We start from the raw sequence: 5,965 nt of genomic DNA on the forward strand, positions 1-5,965 counted from the left end.
CCCAAGATTTTTCTTGGTTGCATTCATTTCATGGGCAAGGTCAAGAATTTCATTGGCTGGGATTTCAGATATTCCCAACCACTGGAGAGCAAACTGTTCTTCTGTCTCCATTTCTGCTGCCTGTGCTATCAGTTGGTGAAATGAACCTGTTCTCCAGTTAATCCATCTGAGTACCCTGGAGAAACCATCGATCATAGGTGCAGCTGCAACTCCCAACTGAGTAGTGACCTCTTCAGTTCCATCATTCTGCCCGTCAGACAGAATCTCTGTAGTAGAAATGGCTTCCACAGTCGGTTCAGTGATCTCTCGATCGTTATCCGAGAGATCATTTTCCAATCTGACATCTGCTATTGCTTGAGCAACTGATCTATCAATTTGAGCAGATTCAGTGGGCGTTAACTCAACATTATGAGCCCATTGCACTGGGTCCCTGACCACAGTGCCCTGTGCAGCATCAGCAGATTCGAAATACTCTTGAACTTCAGCTGCTGGAGCAATTATCTCTCGAACCACCTGTCGTGGTTCCACAACATCTGTCTGTACTGGATCACTGATCCCAGTACCTTCAATTTCTCGAGTTTCCTCTCGAGGCTCAACTACAGACTCATCAGCACCCTCAGCACCATCATCAGCATGTAGATCGACACAGAAAGCTCCTGACAGGGACCTGGTAGGGGACATTCTCTCAACCTCATTGGCCAGTGTGGCCTGAGGTTCCCCCTGGGCTTGTGCCCTGTCTTCGAATGGTACTTGGATTGCTGAAGGTGTTACCTCTCGAATTTGAGTGATGGTTTTGGCTTTCTTAGCCCTCTTTGGCAAGGCAACCCTCTTGATTAGGGTATCCAGAGGCTCACCATCAGATTCCTTCTCCTTGGCTGGGGCTTTCCTTTTGCCCCTTCCCTTAGGCTTTGAGGGAGAAGGTGTAACCTTAACACCTTTAGCCTTTGGAGCTTGAGATTTCGTCCTACCCATATAGGTATTCCGATGAACCTCTCGCCCTTCCCTCAGTTCTAAGCCCTTCAGACTTAAAAGGTATTGAACAACAAAACCGAAACCAACCTTTTTACTGATCGTCAGGTTGGTGTTGGAGACTGAGCTCTGCACTTGCTGCTGAAGGAAATTGAAAATGATATGTGCCCAGTCCATTTTGTTGTTGTTCTAGATGACGTGGAGGATTTTGAGGATGTCCAGATTAATCTCGTCAGTTCCAGACACCTTGCCGAGCACGAATTTCATGATAAGGTCGGCAGCAAGAGCAAACCTCTCCTTTATGTGGAACTTGCGGAGGGCAGAGGATGCTCTGGGCGGTGCAGTCTCCAGTCGGATTTTATCCCAAAAAGCTTGCTTGTCCAAGTCGTAATCCGAGAGGTGCTGGACTGCTTCCTCCGACGTCGCTAAGTCGAATGCCGCTCTGAGGTCACCAACAGAGGTCGTGATATGGATCTCATTGAACCGACTCTCTATTTTGCCCTTCGTGACCTTGGCATTTGCGAACCATTCAGTGAAGTCGAGTTCATGAATGGTTTAGTAGTCGTGTGTCATGTATTTCATAAGTCCTGCTTTTTCGAACTTCTTCAGGACTTTCTCCGCCATCGTTGGGTTAGTCGAGTGAGCAACGAAACCATCTCTGTCAAGGATACTGGTTGTAGCTTTTAGGTACACGCAAATACCCGGAGTATTCCGGGGTTATCGATCCACAGGGAATGGTTGGTCAAGCACTAACTCGGATTGATTCTTGTGAAGCTAGTTCGGTCATAACATGGTTATAGCAAACAAAACTAAATAACAAAAATAAAAACAACAAATGAAGAGAGATAATATTAGATGTAACATATGTAAGGATATGGATCGGGTCAATATCTATCATGTGTCAAACAAATGTAGAAAAGAAGTTTTATCCCTTGTGAATGGAGGAAATGCACTAAAGTCCCCGGTGCCACTCTCGTGATCTACCCGAGTGTGCCAAACCGCAAGTTATCTACTCTCGTAGTCTACAAGCGAGGCTCGTCTTAAAGATCCTAAGCAAATCAACATGCCCAAACCCAAGTTAATCCTACAAGTTGTGAGGAGGTAGCCTAAACTAACCTCTAGATTCCAACACGTTGTCACCCGTGAAGGAACCGTTTTGGCTAACTTCTTAATTCCAACCCGCTCTCGCCAGTGAAGGAACCGAAGATTAGCCGAGAAATCCCCCTATAATTTATCAAGCTCTCGCATTGTATAAATCAATAGGTGTGGCAAGAGTGTTCTAGCCATGCCCGATTCTCACCGTGACACAACAACAAACAAGCATGCAATTGGATCCATTAATCACACACTTTTAATAACAAGTCTTGCACACAACAACTCATAGAAGCTAAACTAACAAATCATAATAAATAAAGAACAAACAACAATCTAGACATGAACATAATCCAAAATCCAAATATAAATAAATTTAGAACAAGCATCTTGATACAAGGTTAGCTCAAGGTAAATTAAGGAAAGAAAGGGGAGAAATTCCACTCGATCCATCGGTTGAAGCTCATAACCTTATATCATCCCTCTTCTTATTACAAAATAAATCCTAATCTACTCCTACACTACTAAACAAGCCTCACTTGGAGGTCTACATTTTTAAGGAGAAGAAAAGGAAAAGAGAAGAGGGGAAGGGACTAATCTAATCTGAAAATTGGATATTGAAGAATGGAGAAATGAGGGATATTTATAGTTGGGCAAAGGCAGGGGCAAAATTGGAATTTGGACTGCAGAATTCTCGCGCATGGTCAACGATTTTCGCCGCGGCGAAAGTCCAAAAATCCGGGCAGTGTGAAAATGGACAATAGGCGTCTGTTTCACGACGCAGACAGACGCCTATTGTCCTCCTCCAGAATTTCTGCAGTGTGAAAATGGACAATAGGCGTCTGTTTCAGGACGCAGACAGATGCCTATTGTCCTCCTCCAGAATTTCTGCAGAATCTTCCACTTTCTCTTTTTGCTTTTGGCTCCATGTTTTATGCCTCTTTTTGCCTTCTTTCATTTGTCTTTTGCTTCCCACTCATCACATCATTCCACCAAGTCATGTCTTCCACCTACTTGGTGCAATTAAATATACACATACAAAACAAGATTATAAATGCCACTATAAAATATTAATATTATGCTCAATTATCAAATCTTCATCATCTTTGGTCAAATAATAATTATTTATCACAATGAAGAAATTCAATATTATTAAGAACATAATATTAATATTTAGTGGTAGAAATGGATTTAAATATGGGGTAAAAATATGACCAAATATACTCTTATCAGATACTCCCCGCCTTGACTTGTTTTATCTGAGAGCGTATGTGTTCCAGCTCCCTCTGGTATGCACCGGAAGATGAGGATGATGATGATGATTCAGACGCCATTGTTTGAGATGCTGGAGGAATTGTGTACAGTGTTTAGGATTTGGGGGTTTTGGGTATTCGGTTTGAGCTTGAATCCGGGTGAGGAAGAAGAAATTGGCTTTTATATCATGTGGATTTGGGTTGGATATATGGGTAGGGTTGAGAGCTTGACCCGAAAAAGGCATCCCGGTTAATTTAAAAAAATTGAAAGGTCAGAAATACCATTTTATAACGGTTATGTATGTAAGGTATGGTAAGGGTATTTTGGTAAGATATAATACGGTTTTGGATAGTGGGGTATTAAGAGATGATATTTATATAAGCATGCTCCCACTCATCAAGATAATGCCTTTAAGTACGGAAAACCGTCAGTAACCGAAGACCACGTGGCTAACATTAATGCCCAAAGTTAGCCATTCCACATATATCCGTTGAGCTCATCAGTTTCACCTCTCGAAAGTGAACCGTCTTCCAAATGAGTTTAAGGATCTTCCCCCTGAGTGATTGATCTCTAAACCTCCTTATTCCTCCGTCGTAATCTGGTTAAGGATCTTCCCCCTGAGTGATTGATCCCTAACCCTCCTTATCCCTCCATTTAGAAATACGTAGAGAGTCAGTTTGTTATCTTTCGAAGTGATCTCTCGAACTACCCTTCTTCGAGACATAACACAAACAGGCAAACTGAACATGTACCTCTCGAACTATCTTTCGAACACAGATTGCGATACGGAGACAAGATTGATTCATCAAAAGATATCACTTGGAACATTTCCTTAAGTTCATTTAGTGATTTTTGAAAACATTACATATGAATCAATATCCTATTAGATTCCATAGAAACTTTTGTTTGGCCTTGGGCAGCCTAATAGGAATCTAACGTTAGAACAAGAACTAGCCATCTAAAGTCCTATTTATCCTAATAACAGAACTAGAGGTGGCTACTCCTTCTTGTCCTTCTCTCTGCTGCTACCTTCCTCACAGGCTTCATCTCCCCTTCCCTTGGTTCTCCATTTGGTTGAGAGATAACCTTTTCCAGAGTGTGCAGCTGTAGGAGTCCCACTTATACGAGACTCTTCTCCTGACTCCAGTATCCCATCGTTGTGGATCTCCTCGCATTTGGGGATCCATTCACCTTGGATGGGAATAGGATGCTTGCTTGGATTATCAGGAAGCTCCGCAATCTGTTCACCCTTCGTTGATTCTGGATAGTTCTCTCCTTGAAAGTCTTTGAACTTTGTTGCTGATTTTCTCCCTCTATACCAGAACGGTACATCGTCTTTTCCTTTCTTCTTCTCCATGAAGAAGTCGATGACATAAACTAATGAGAAAACCCTTCTATTTATAGCCCAAAGAGTTACCACTGTTGAGTCACGAGATGCCATATGAATGACCATTCAATGCTGTGTAACTCCAAAGCTGCCATAAAGTTGATGAAACCGCTCCTCACATGCGAAACAGTTCATGGCACTAAATACAAGAAGATAAGATTTGACCATTCATCCCAATTCTATCATTCCCAATTCTAACCTTAGTTGAGAAAATCTATTTTCACATAACGCTTTTGTGAAAATATCTGCTAGTTGCTCCTCAGTTGCAACATATTCCAAAGTTATATCCTTTTTCTCAACATGGTCTCGGATGAAGTGATACTTGATATCAATGTGTTTTGTTCTTGAATGTAACACTGGATTCTGAGTGATGGCTATGGCACTTGTGTTATCACACATAATCTTAACCTCTTTACATTCAACACCATAATCCAGTAACTGTTGCTTCATCCATAAAATTTGAGCACAGCAACTTCCAGCTGCTACATATTCTGCCTCAGCAGTGCTTGTAGCTATCGAATGCTGTTTCTTGCTAAACCATGAGACAAGTCTTCCACCTAGAAATTGACATGTCCCTGATGTGCTCTTTCGATCTATTTTACAACCGGCAAAGTCCGCATCTGAATAACCCATAAGTTCGAAAGATCCACCTCTCGAATACCAAAGTCCAACACTTTGCGTACCTTTGAGATATCTAAGGATCTTTTTAGATGCATTTAAGTGACTTTCCTTAGGACTTGCCTGAAATCTAGCACATACACCTACTGCAAAGGATATATCTGGTCTACTAGCAGTTAAATAAAGAAGAGATCTGATGATACCTCGATACGTAGTTTGATCGACCTCTCGACCTTCACTGTCGACATCGATACGTAGAGAGGTTCCCATGGGTACTTTGACTGAGGATTTCCCTTCTATGTTGTATTTCCTGAGCAGATCCTTGGTGTATTTCTCCTGATTGATGAAGATACCTTCCTTAAGCTGTCTCACTTGTAATCCAAGGAAGTAGTTGAGTTCTCCCATCATGCTCATCTCGAACTTCCCTTTCATCAACCTGGAGAACTTCTCGCACAAGTCTGGATTGGTGCTTCCAAAAATGATATCGTCCACATAGATTTGCACTAATAAGATGTGATCCCCATCCTTAATTCTAAATAATGTTTTGTCCACTAGGCCTTTGGTGAACCCACACTGAAGTAGAAAAGAGGATAGAGTGTCATACCAAGCTCTCGGAGCTTGTTTTAAGCCGTAGAGTGCCTTCTT

This window comes from Ipomoea triloba, chromosome 12, assembly GCF_003576645.1.
Source record: "Ipomoea triloba cultivar NCNSP0323 chromosome 12, ASM357664v1".
NCBI classification, from domain to species: domain Eukaryota; kingdom Viridiplantae; phylum Streptophyta; class Magnoliopsida; order Solanales; family Convolvulaceae; genus Ipomoea; species Ipomoea triloba.